This window comes from Elgaria multicarinata, chromosome 1, assembly GCF_023053635.1.
Source record: "Elgaria multicarinata webbii isolate HBS135686 ecotype San Diego chromosome 1, rElgMul1.1.pri, whole genome shotgun sequence".
Taxonomy (NCBI): Eukaryota; Metazoa; Chordata; class Lepidosauria; order Squamata; family Anguidae; genus Elgaria; species Elgaria multicarinata.
In genome coordinates this window covers 36,342,459-36,356,538 of record NC_086171.1, presented here as the reverse complement: position 1 = coordinate 36,356,538, position 14,080 = coordinate 36,342,459, and positions in this window count along the sequence as shown.

Below are 14,080 nucleotides of genomic sequence, written 5' to 3'. Positions count from 1 at the left end.
GGAAAAAAAAATAGGTGTAAAAATGGCTGCTCAGGTGAATTGTATCTTCCCGTTCCCTGTTCACATGAGTATGTCATGACCGTTGATGTGGATGGAACGTAGAGGAGTATTCCCAAAGAGAAAATGCAATGCTCCCCTTACTTCTGAGCATTTGGCAAGTCAGTTGCAATTCTGCTTGTCGCTTACAGCAGAAGAGCAGTCCTTAGTAATGCTAGGAGCCACCCACCTGGATGTACCCGACGACTGTGTGATGCAAATCATAGAATCATAGAATAGCAGAGTTGGAAGGGGCCTACAAGGCCATCGAGTCCAACCCCCTGCTCAATGCAGGAATCCACCCTAAAGCATCCCTGACAGAGGGTTGTCCAGCTGCCTCTTGAATGCCTCTAGTGTGGGAGAGACCACAACCTTCCTAGGTAACTGGTTCCCTTGTCGTACTGCTCTAACGTTCAGGAATGCCTCGTTCATTCCTGTGTTGCGACATTCTTCATCTTTGAAAGGTGTTCAGTGCCATGCAACAGCTCTGGAACAAATGTGGACATAATAAAGGGTATGCTACTGTGAGTACATAGGGGATGCCTTTGTGGTCAAAAAATATATTCAGGTTTAGAAATCAGCCATCCGACATTGTGACATGGCAGACACAAAGCAGTTAAGAGGGTGCCTTTTCTGTTGTTATGCCTTTGTTGCATTCCTTCACCAATGGAAATTGCTTCAGTTGGACTCATCACCTTAACCACATTCCCCAGGACCTAAAAAAAAGAAAGAAAGGACAGAAGGCAATGTGATTGCATACTAAATTATACTGCAGGAATGGCTGAAATTCCTATCTAAAAGACTGCAATCCTATGCAGCTTTACCTGGGAGTGAGCTCAGCCAAGCACTGTGAGACTTGCTTTCGCGTAGAGATGCATAGGATTGGACTGTGTGAATTGCAGTACCAAAATACTAATTAAATACATTCACCAGGAGCTTTCTCATTAATTTATATTCACTTCCATGAAGTGCTTCAGAGGCTCCAGAGAACCGAGATGTGCCTGCTCTACTCTATAATGTGACAGCAACAGAACTGCCGTCTAAATCATGTTGGTAGAAAACCATCCCAAAGAATATCGCTTTGCACCACACCTCTCAACCCCTGAACTCTAAAAATGAAGGGCAAATCTTCTGAATGAAGGACAATCGGAGACAAAACACCATGAAATGAGGGACACAATGAGAAACATCAAAGTTTCTCTAAACAATGAAGGAAAGCAACACAATCTAGCGAACTGTAGGCCTTTGTGTAAAATGGAGGACCACGGTCGGCAGGCGTTTGAGGGTATATTCCACTAAGGATCTATGGAACAAAGAATGTGTATTTTATGGGAAAACATCAATAAAGATGTAAGAACTGCAGCTTTTAATACATGCAATTGAAGGCTCAATCAGCTTCATTAATTGCTTGGTTGACAGGCATACTTGTTTGGGCATTTTTAAAAAGATTTTTGGGACCAAGTGTTAATGTAATGGGGTGCTAGAAATGAAAGCTGCAATTCTAAACACAATTGCTAGGAAGTAATCCCCACTGAGTCCCGTGGGACTTACTTCTGCATAAACGTGCTTAGGGTTGTACTGGAAATATTAAAGAGATGTTTCTAACAGAGCTGGAATATAGATCACTGTTATCAAATGGCTGTAACCACTTGATAATCCAGGTGTCTACAGCATTCTGCTTTGCCGAATAAGTCTTTTCAGCAATCCCCTCCTGCTTCCCTGGATTTCTAGTAAGATAGGGTGACTATATGGAAAGGAGGACAGGGCTCCTCTATTAACAGTTGTATTGAAAAGGGAATTTCAGGAGGTGTCGTTGGTATGCATGCAGCACCTGGTAAAATCCCCTCTTCATCACAACAGTTAAAGTTGCAGGAGTCTATCTAGCATGACCAGATACAAAAGAGGGCAGGCCTCCTGCAGCTTTAGCTGTTGGGATGAAGAGAGAATTTCACCACGTGCTGAATGCATACAAATGACACCTGCTGGAATTCCCTTTTCTATACAACTGTTGAAGATACAGGGGCCCTGTCCTCCTTTCCATATGGCCACCCTAAGTAAGATGGATGTGTGGGGCACATTCTCCATTTCTCTGTTTCTCTGTCCAAAGCAATTGAAGGACCCAGACTTTCATACTGCTTTAAACATAGCAGACACCCTTTTAATTATGCTGCCTTAGGGAGTTGCCTATATGATTGAGCCAGCCATAGTCTTGCTCAGTTGAACATCCTAAGTCTTTATTCCTCCAACCCCACCGTGTAAAAGGTTGTTTTTGCTCTTGCTTTCTAGGAGTCAGAGGCACCATTTGATTGCCCCTTCAATATTTCCTGGCTATCTCAGCTTTCACTTGACCAGTGAAACATGTTTATAATGCTGGAATGTTTCAAACAAAACATGGGTGTGTGTTTGCCAAGGGAAAACTCCCCACTGGAATTGGACGTCTTTCATAGGGAGTTTGTGTTCAGTTTTATCTACATTTTGTCAAGAGAATTTGGCTGTCCTTACAGTCTAAATTCAAGTCTTGCACATTTTTCATTGCTGCCTGGCAAATTCCGTTGCCATGGGCCTCTCTTGCAGATTCCTTTCGGTAGCAGTTTTGAATCATCTCTTAGGCTGGAGATAGATGCAACATGAAAACACAGCTCACGGCGATTTCTCAAGCTTCGCTTCCACCCAGCTTTGCATCTGAACTGCCAGACATACATCCCAGCAGATCAAATGCTGTCTTAGCCTTTAGTCTTGCCTCTCCCCCACCATTTTAGATGGGCTATTTGCCTTTTAAAAAAACAAATGTCACACAGTTATAGAAGGGTTATTTGTATACTGTGTTTCCCAAAAATATATTGTGTTGAAAGCCGCTCATAGAAAATAGACATTTTAAATAGAGTAATAGCACAATAGCCATAATATGCAGTAAATATAATATATCAACAGTTGAACAGTTAACAGTTCAGCATCTTCTCCCTTACCAACTTGCCCAGTCACTGAGGTCATGCTCCTGGTCATTCTACATGGACTTATGGCCCAACTGGAGACCACCCAGAGAAGAGCCTTCAGTGTGGTGGCCCCTTTTCTTTGGAATGCCCTGCCCCTGCAGGTCAGACAGGTGCCTGTGTTGATTCCAGCAACTCCTAAAAACAGCCCTATTCCAGGAAGCATTCCTTAATTGACAAGGTTTTTATTGGTATTCTGTTTTAAAAAGAACAATTTTAATATGGCATTTTAATCTTCTTAACCTTTTGTTTTACCCTTATGATCACTGCTCCAGAATCTGTCTTAGATGTGGAGTGGTATACAAATCTTGTAAATAAATAAATAAATAAATTTGAAACCTATCAAAAACAGTGCAGTCCTATATCTATTCAGAGATACGTCGCATTGAGCTGAGTGGTAGGGCTCATCTACACCAAGCAGGATATTGCACTATGAAAGTGGTATATAAAAGGCAGGAGCCACACCAAGCAGGATATAGCACCATGAAAGTGGTATGAAAGCAGTATATAGTTTGTGTCAGTGGGCCCCAACAGTTGTCAATGCACTTCAATACCACTATAAAGCAGTAGTGTGGCTCCTGCCTTTTATATACTGCTTTCATACCACTTTCATAGTGAAATATCCTGCTTGGTGTAGATTAGGCCGTAGTCCCTGCCAGAGTACAGGATTGCAGCCCAAATTAGAAACCTGATGCAAGACTGTTAGCAGCAAAATTATACCCACATTAAGCAATCCACATAGCAGCTCATATCAAGAGATCTAACAAGACGAGAGAGCTTGGCCAAATAAATTGAGCATCAAAAGAGGAAAAGATAAAACTAACAAAAGCAAACTACTCTTAGTACTGGCTTGGATGGAGGCAGGTGCAACATGAAAATACAGCTCACAGTGATTCTCAAGCTTTGCTTCCACCCAGCTTTGCATCTGAACTGCCAGACATACATCCCAACAGATCAAATGCTGTCTTAGCCTTTAGTCTTGCCTCCCGCCCCCCACCATTTGGGAGGTGCTTGGGCAAGATGCCTTCAGTGAGCCCCCTCCCTGAGTAGATGATGACACCTAACTCTATTTCTCTGTAACTTCTGAGTCAGGAGAAACCATGCAAGCTCTGAACCGGTGGGTGGATGCAGTCATGAGCTGGATGGGGGCCAATAAATTGAAACCGAATCCTGATAAGATGGAGGTGCTATGGATGGGTGATGTCAGTGGCTCGGAGAGCCCATTACCAACTTTGGCTGGTACAACAACCACCACTTCTGATCCTGCGTAGGGATAGCCTAGCCACTGTGGTTCTTGCACTACTAACCTCGCAACTAATTACTGACTGTAACACACCCTGTATATGGCTGGCCTTGTGCCTAGTTTGGAAAATGCAGCTAGCACAAAATGCAGCAGCTAGGGTGCTCAGCCTTGTTCACATTACACCCTGTGCTAAATGACCTGTACTGGCTGACTATTAACTATCAAGCCACATGGAAGCAGAGGAAGAAAGATATCACCCTCCTAGACAGTTCCAGGAATTCAACTGTGTCCTAAGTATTGCAATTAAAGTACATGTGAGAATGCTTTATGTGTGTATGTTCTGTGTTTTAGAGTTTTAAACTTTGTATACTTGTTTTTATCTCAATTTTTAGAATTTCCGTAAACCGCCCAGAGAGCCCTGGCTATGGGAGCGGTATATAAGTGTAATAAATAAATAAATAAATAAATAAACCAAATGCATTCACAATGTTTATGTTTCCTTTCCTTTAAAAGCAATGTCTCACTTCTGTAGCTCTCTCTGTCTTAACTCTTCAGGAAATATACTTCAACTGGAGTTGTTGGAAGGGCCTCATGTTTTATAAGTAGGAATTTGCCCTACGCAAAGCACCTAAGCACTGGTACTATGGAGAGATGTTGGTGACTGCCTATAAATAGGCAAGGGTTAGCTAGGAGTAATCCCCTGCCCCATTTGGATCTCCCAAACACAAGTCTGGTTCCTTTCCCATCCAGTTTTACAGTGTCTCTACATTAAAGGAAATCACGTTGTGCTTCCTGGTTCTTTGGTGCAATTGTTATGTCTGAGTTACAAGGGAGGACAAAGGCGACAAGGGGTTTGAATTGAATACTCCCCTCCATTCAGTTCCATTGAATTCTATTGAGACAGTACCATCTAGTGGCAGAAGATCCTGCTGTTTCCCAGCTACTACCACTTTAAAAGTGGTTTTTTTTATCCTGGGATTTCTGGGGGATTCAGCAGGAGATGTCCTAATTGTTGACGACGTCATGGAATCAACCAGAAAACTTCTGTGAGTGGCCAGTCACGAGTGTGCAATAAACCAGTCATTTAGAGTAGCCCCTAAGTAGTTTTAAAAGGAAATGGTGGCAGATATTCCCATATAAGTAACACACAAGATGGTTCTCATCCAGTTCTCTGTGAGAGAGGGATGGGGAGGTGTAGCCAGTCTTGATGCCCTGCCGTTAGAAGTCAGGCAAATGGCAACTAGGGAAAGATCTTTTCAGGCTCTGTGCCCTGCTCATGGAATGCCCTTTCTAGGGGAGGCTCATCTGATGTCTACTTTGTGTTTATTTTCAGCACCACTTGGAGATCTTTTTACCTTCCCAGACATTTAAACATTTTAACTTTTGAACTCTTCAATTCTTTTAAGATACTTTGAGTTTTTATTGATTCATGTTTTAATCCTGTGCTCCTTTTTTATTCGTCTTGTAGAATTTGTATTTATTTTATTTTATTTTGCACATTTGAAAGCTGGCTTGGGAATGCCGATTGAATATTGAAGGGTGGGATATAAATGTTAGAAATAAATATAATTTCATGTTACCATATGACACCATGTGCTACTTCCCTGCAGCACCATATCTTACATCTAAAACTGGCAGGTATAAGGAGGAATTTACTGTGTAATCTGTACAGCACCATGTACATTGATGGTGCTATATAAATAAATAAATAAATAAATAAATAAATAATAATAGGAATATTTATCCTCATGGACTGCAAATAACAGAACAAGAGGACTATGATGTGCAAACTTTCCAATATACAGGAGCCTGAAATGTTGATTAATTCTGTCCTGAAGCTAAATCTAAAGCAAAAAGTCAGGAGAAAAAGCAGAACTCCATCCCATAATGAGTAATCCTTTCTGGGCTTTCCATCTAGCAATGGGTGGTAGCTTTCTTTATTAAACCCAAAATATATTGTACAACGTCCATGGCAGCTTTCATTAAAACTTAGAAACTATCCATATATAATGCAACATTAAAACAAGACAAATAACAAGACAATAAGTAAAAGCAGAAAACAGAACGAGCAGTCAAAATCCAAGCCATCTACTAGGCAGACCAAAAGGCCTGCTAGAATAATAATAATAATAATAATAATAATAATAATAATAATAATAATAAGTCTTCAGGAGGCAACAAAATGCCATTAGGGAGGAGCCCCGACGGATCTCCCGGTTTAATCAATCAATTAATTAATTGGTTAATCAGTTAATAACTGGACAGTTAATCAACTGAATTAATTAATTGGTTAATCAGTTAAAAGCCGGACAGTTAATCAACTGGGAGGAAAAACTTTAATCCGTTTGCCTTCCTAATGACAGCTTTCCTATAGAACAGGAAAGAAATCTGAAGTTTTTTTTTTAAAAAAAAATACAATATTTGTATAAAGATTGCAGATCCTTGTAGTAGAATGGTGAGAGCAGGAGTGATGGAAGCAGGTGAAATCCAGATTTGTAAGAGAAGGCAGATTTTTGCCCATGTAAGGCCTTGTGGGCCCTGTTCCATGTGGCTTTCTAACCTGCAAATTTGATGCTGGGTTAGGTAAAAAGGTGAGATGTGTAGCTTGTGATCTGTATATTTGAACCTTAGCATTAAACACAGCTAGTTTTAGATGCATAGGTGGGGGCAGGGGCGGGCGGGGAGCTTGCAGAGGCTTCCTGTTGGTCCCTTTGCATGCATCAATTTAAACTTTAAAAAAAAAACACCTTTTGTTAGGCAACGCTTTGTCTGAAGCTAACAGGATAACTGTGATGTTGTTCCTCTGGGATCCTGACTGACTGAGCCAAATGCAGGGGCAGCGCTGCTCAAGGGCATTGCAACATTCCGGGGGGGGGGGGGGCGGAACCACCACTCTACATACGAAGGACAAACCTACACGTGCAGGTACACAAGCTTCTGTGCGCACCCATGAATGCACATAGACCCACACCCAGAAATCCACCATACATGGTCTTGCCATTGTCTTTCCTTTCTCTCTTTAGACTGCCATCCTGCACACAGTTTGGCTGCTGGCATCCCACTGAAGTCAGGCGGGTTTTAAGAAGCATTTGTAGCCTACCGAGAAAGTTGGCAAGAACCTTCTCGCCACATTATGATATCAGCTGTCAGACATCTTGGACTGTGAAAAATATTGGCTCCTCTAATTAATACAACAGGCCCTTGAAGATCTTGAAATTATAACACAGGGTTGCAGCAGGTTGTCTTAGGACAATACCTTCTCCCTTCCATGTCATATGCATTATTATAACAATCTTGTTTTCTTATGCACTGACTGGTGAGATAATGTGTAAAGCTGTGATCTATGGTTGGTTGGTTGGCTTGCTTTCTTCCTTCCTTCCTTCCTTCCTTCCTTCCTTCCTTCCTTCCTAGAATTTATATCCTACTCTTTGCTGTGAATGGCCTCAAAATGGCTTACAACAGTAAAAGCAATAAAATACTATTTTACACAACCATCATGATGGCAGCAGAAGCAGCAGATTAAAGGGTCAAAGCAAAAAGGACTGGCCAAAGGATGTCAAACACCACTAAAAGTACAGTTCTTACTTGGTGTCTGAATGATCATTGAGGAAGTACCAGGTGGCCCCATCAGTTGGATGACACCACAGAAAAATCCGTCTCTCTGGGAGCCACCTGCCTGATTCAGAAGGTGGGGGCATCCAGAAAGGGCCTTTGCAGAAGATCAGGGTTGACTGGCACATTCACATGGGAGAGGCACTACTCCTTTGAGATATGGCTGGACTGCACAAGAGTGGGTATTGGTAAACTATGGAATTTGCCACCACAAGGTGTAATGATGGCCACCAATTTGGATAGCTTTAAAAGGGGATTGGACGAATTCATGGAGGAAAACGCTATCCATTACTACAGGTTCTGATAGCTACATGTTACTTCCAGTATCTGAGGCAGTAATCCTATGTACACCAGTTGTGGGGAACATGAGTGGGAGGGTGCTGTTGCACCATGTTCTGCTTGTGGGTTCCTGGTCGTCAGCTGGTTGGCCACTGTGCTGGACTAGATGGACCCTTGCTCTGATCCAGCATGGCTCTTCTTAGGTTCTTATGAGTGGTCATCTGGAGAACCCTGGAGGTCCAGATTTGGCCTCCATGCAGCCAAACCCACCGGCTCTGAATATAGGTTAGGAAGTACATGGGAAATGCCTAGACAAATATTGGGCATCTTGTAGGCTTTCTATAAACTTTGGAAGTTGTTTTGTTCTGAATCAGACCACTGGTCCATCTAGCCCAGCGCTCTCTAGTCTGGCAGGCAGGAACTCTCATGGGACATCAGGTGGACATCTTCCCCAGCCCTGCTGCCACCTGAGATTCTTCCTTATATTAGAGATGCTGGGGTTGGAACTTGGGACCTTCTGCATAGAAAACATCTGCTCAGCCACTGAACTATCATCCCTCCCCATCTACCAGTAGAGCTGGAGGCAAAGCCAAGCCTGTTTCTTTTTTCTGTCCTCCACCAAAAGGGAAAAGCGGAATCGACAGTGCATTAATGGGCATCAGTGTTTCACCTTTATGAATGAAACATACACTGTACCTTTGCTTAAGGCAGCTGGCATCTTGGCTCAATTTGAGCAGGTCACAACATCTACTTTGTCTTGATGCTGACTGTTCAAGCACAGCCCTGATCATGAAAAGGGACCACAAAGATCACTGCACGCACATCACCTCTCCGGCAGCAAGGGAGCACTGTACAGAGGACAGCCTTGGGGTTGAGGAGCTGTCAGAAGACAGATCCTCTCTTTGAAGCGCTGCCCTGTCCAAGTCCAGCTTAAAGTTAAAGGACCATAAGAAGGGAGAGCAGGCAGGGGCTTCGATGTTGCCCATCAACAGTGAGCACCTGGCAGTCTGAGTAGCAGGCACACAGGTCGCCCCTCACTATGGTGAGATGCATTGTATTTCCATTTCAATTGTAGTATTTCTTTCTCAATTTTCATCTCTAGATACAAATTCGCATATGCAATTTTACGCAAATCTCTGTCCTCTTTTGGGGCAATGTGTAAGTGTCCCCCCCCTCCACTGCTCCCAATCCTGTGGTATAATTATTGTGGGTGATTGGAGTGAGATGCCTTTGGCTGCCCAAGCAGGAATCAGGAGCAGCCTTGATCACTGGCTTTGGCTCACCCATAGAGCTAAGAAATGTCTGGAATGGCACACCACCCTGAACATCTAGTTCAACTGAAAGCTTCCCTTTGCAGGGGAGAAACACAACATGGACAGAGGCAGCTGCTCTACTTCAGTCTGTCCGTGGTGGTCTGCCTCATTTACCTGGCATTGCTCACTCCTTTGCAGGGCAGTATACAGCCAAGGTGGCAACCTTTCAGATGGGCTTAGACTACAACTCCCATCATCCCCACCCAACATGCCATGGAGATGATTGGTGCTGTAGTCCCACCCATCTGTAGGAGCCCAGGTTAAGGAAGCCTGGCCTAGAGCACTGGGCTTCATTGAGATGTCATTTTCTATAGCAGCCATTACATGCCCTTCTTGCTTTCAATCCTACCAGTACCCCAACATGATCATATTTTGCCAGCACTTTTCCATGTCTGAACCCAATTCAGGGTGCTGGTATTAACATTCAAAGCCCTGGATGGCTTGGGGCCAGGTTACCTGTCCCCTGCAATGACCCATTAACTATTGTTCTGTCTCCTAGATCAGTGGTTCTTAACCTTTTTTGAGTCACGGACCCCTTTGAAAATCTGGTGAAAGCTATGGACCCCCTCCCTAGAAAAATGCACATAAGCACATAAACACAACTTTGCACGTAATGAATATACTTTATTTTATTGAAAATGGATTGTCTCATACAGTGTATGACATACACAAAGTATAAATAAATTTATTTGACTTTCACAGACCCCCTGAAGCCCATCCATTGACTCCTTGGGGGTCCATGGACCCCAGGTTAAGAACCCCTGTCCTAGATAGAAAACCTCCCATTGACTGTCCTCTCCCCTAGGTAGAAAATCTACACTCCAGGGGGCTCAATTGACCTTCATTCCCATTCACTGGAAGCTAGTGCAGACTGGTAGTTCAGCCACAGCCTCCCTTGCTTTTCAAACAAGGACCTCTAATCAGATTGGCTGCTGCAGCAGTTGGGCCTATCTCTGAGCAGAAAGAGCCCCAGTGATGAAGCATATCAGCCCCAGGGACAAAGCATGAGCATGAATTTAGCAAGAGGGTGAAGAGGCCAGGGTGGTCAACCCTTCCCTCCTTTTCACAGTAATGTGGCGACAAGGCTGGTTCTAGGCACCCTGAGGAACTGGTTGAGTCTGAAGTCAGTTTCTCCCACCCCTCACTATCACCATTCTGAGAAGTCAAGGGGCGTGCGTGTGAGGAGACAAGCATGTCGGGGGTTATGTGCCAGCAGTGGCTATGGCTCCACCCACTTTGGGCTACGGCCCTGCCCACTGCCGGCGTGCAGCCCCCGACAAACCTTTTGGCTCTCTGGCTGCAAAAGGTTCCCCACCTGCTTACTGCCTGCTCAAATAAATGCCACATGAGCAGGGCCGGTGCTACCATAGAGGCCACTCAGGCGGCCGCCTAGAGCGCCAAGGTAAGGGGGGGCGCCAAACACCGCACCCGGAAGCCCCTCTCCCACAGCGGTTCTGAGAGGGTGGCTTCCAGGCGCACCATTCTGAAGCTGCCCGCACCAGTGTCCTGGCTTCGCTTCGGCTGGGCACCCACCCAGCCGAAGTGAAGCCATGCCCGCCCACCCACTCCAGTGTCCTGGCTTCGCTTCGGTTGGGTGGGCGCCAAAGTGAAGCCAGAACGCTGGGGTAGGAGGGACAGGCGGTTTCGGAATGGCGCGCTCGGAAGTCACTCTCCCAGAGCGGCTTCTGGACAGGTGTGCCGTTCTGAAGCCGCCCGCCTGCCCCCCCCCAGTGTCCTGGCTTCGCTTCGGCTGGGTGGGCGAGATGGTGCCCTGTGCCCAGGTACGCTGGGGCGGGTGTGGGTGGGTGAAAGCAGCTCACCTGCCTAGGGCGCAAAATAGTCTGGCACCGGCCCTGCACATGAGCAAACTGATGCATACGTTTTGCCTGCTGGAGTGCGCAGCCTGGCCTGGCTGCCTCTCTGTCTGCTCACCTGGTCAGGGGCCGGACCCAGCAGCACCTTCTCTGACATGTTGGAGAAGGTGATTAGGCCGCGAAGCAACACAGCCAGCTAGCCCAGCTTGGCAACAAGCAAGCTTTGCTGTCATTGAGGCACTGGCTGAAAAGGGCGGAAACAGCCGAGGAGCTCAGGGGGGCTGGCTGGAGCAGACTCAGTCACTGCCATCTCCTCTACAAGTGCTCCCTGAGGTGGCTGCCTCACTGTGTCCAATGGTAGGGCAGGTCCTGGCAAGGCAAACAGTTATCGAAGCTTCTTGTGCTTTTAATGTAGAAGGGGTAGAAGCAGTGCTGTACTGAATTTTTAGAGTCAAAACTTTTGAATTTCTCTAATAGAAATCCCCCCCACTTAAAACATATTAGAGTATGCAAATATTCACCTTTTTAAAAATAATAATAATAATAATAATCCTGTTCAGGGCTTCTTTGGTGCCATGTTTACTCACTGGGCTGTTTCCTCTTATATAGGTAAGCCCACTCAATCAAGGATCACGTAGGGAATGGGGACACCATATATGTAGTAATGTCAGCAGAAGCCAGCTTTTAAAAGCCTACAAGCAATGGAATTTGGTGATACATTGAAGCCACCGAGGGCACAAAAGTATAATTGAGGATGAGAGTAAATGATGGCAATTTAAGCCATGAATATTTTCAAGGAGTACCAAAAATTGCCCAGCACGGGAGGCGTTTTTCAATACTGTTTGCAAAAACAAACCAACACGGAAAAAACACCTGTGAGTAGCTTTGGCTCAATCGAAAAATAAAATCCAAATCGGGGGCGCCGGAACGTCTATGAATTTTCTGAATTTTCTCTCATTTCTTTGGATAACATTTGCAATTTTCTTAAAACCAAAACAAAAACACCATCTAAGAAATATTCCCTTCTTGGGATCTTGGCTCCCTTCCTCCACTAATTTATGAGTCACCTTCAGCTTTTCTATTATGCTTTATTGGATGTTCTTTCAGTATGTACTTTAGTGGGGGGGGGGGAATACCGCTGCGTGGAGAGCTAGCAATATAAAATGTCACGGCGGTATGACGTATTCCCGTCCCTGCTCCTCTGCCACTAAGCTGGCTCCTCATAAAGTTTGAAACTGATATTAATATTTAACTTTTAACTCACAAGATCTTTCATAGTCTCAGCCCGACTTAATTAGCTGACATTTAGTTCCCAATATTCCACTGCACACTCTTTGGAGTCCTTGGGTACTGGTTTATTAACATTCCCTGCAGTAGGCTGGAGAATGCAGCTTCCAGGTTCTGTATCAATTGTTCCTGAAGGCAACAGAATTCATTGCTGAATGCCATTAGTCTGGTCTATCCTGTAAATACGGTTTAAAGGCCCAAAGAAGGCCCTGGCTTTTTCCATTTCATTTAAATGAGCTTTGTGAATTGCTTCCCCCCCTTCTCTTTCTCTCCCTCCACCCTCTTCTTGGTGCAAAGCCTCATTATGCTCTTCCTCCCCAAAAAGCACGGCATTTACCTTTATTGTAATACATAAAAGGTGGTTCTGCCATTCAGCGAGCTCCCTACAACAGGACCTAGAAAAGCCCACTTAAGCAGGGTAGCTCAGTGCATCTTCTGCTCTGTTTTGCCTTTGGTCATTTGACCTTGCTTAAAAAACCTCAGCCTTACTGATTTCTGGAAGAGGGCACTTGGAGGTGCATTTGGGGTTGGTTTGGGTTTGAACTGCTACTTGCGAGATGCATATGGAGATAGCTGGGCTTTGTTATCTCCTCATATTCCCCAAGCCTAGATTTTTAAACTGTACCAAATGTGAGAATTGCAATTCTAAACATTGCTCGCTGTGTGTAATCCAGCTTGGCAAATCAAATGGAGTTTCCTCTTTCTTTCCGGGTCTGCCCACAAAGATTACCTTACTTTTCTCTGGGCTTCATGTTTTAACCCAAAATTAAATGTTCCAGAATGAGGAAATGCAAAAAGGTACTATGGACCCCAGGATGGATGTACACACTGTAAACTGTACATGCCATCCAGTATTATTTCTGTTTTCCCATCGCTACCCTACGTTTTGAAATGCTGGCTACCACTTCAGCAGATAGCAGATGACCTTCCGCCTGTATCAGTTTCACAAAAGACCCAATCTAGGCTTTCTCACTCTGTCTGTCTCTATCACACTATCTACCTATTTCTAACATATATATTTTTAAAAAGATCGAGCCTTGTGCAATTACAGAAAACCTGCAGCCTTTGAGGTTGGGAAGGATTCCATATCTTGAAAATCTCAGCTGTAGGTTTTTCATGTTTAGGGCAGTCCTTTGCATGGGAGTAACTACCACCGTATCCAGTGGTAAATGTGGTTTTGGATTGCAGCATCAAGGCAGCACATAGCTTGTCTCTCCCCAAAATTAGCAGGGACATAATTTTGCTGCACAAGTGCACACTTACGGCCCAGTTCTAGTCATGGCTACTTGTTGGGTTCAAGTAGCCTTAATTTACAGCCTTAATTTACAGAAGTTACAGAATCCTGCTTTTCTTTCTGTAGCATATGCCCAACCTGTCACAAAGTTTCTTTTCACTTCTTTTTAGTGCAGATGTAAATGGGTTTATCTTTCAGTAACAGTATATCAATTCTGGCATAGTTTTTAGAGATCTGCCTCTGATATCTAGCAACGGAATAACTTTAGCTCT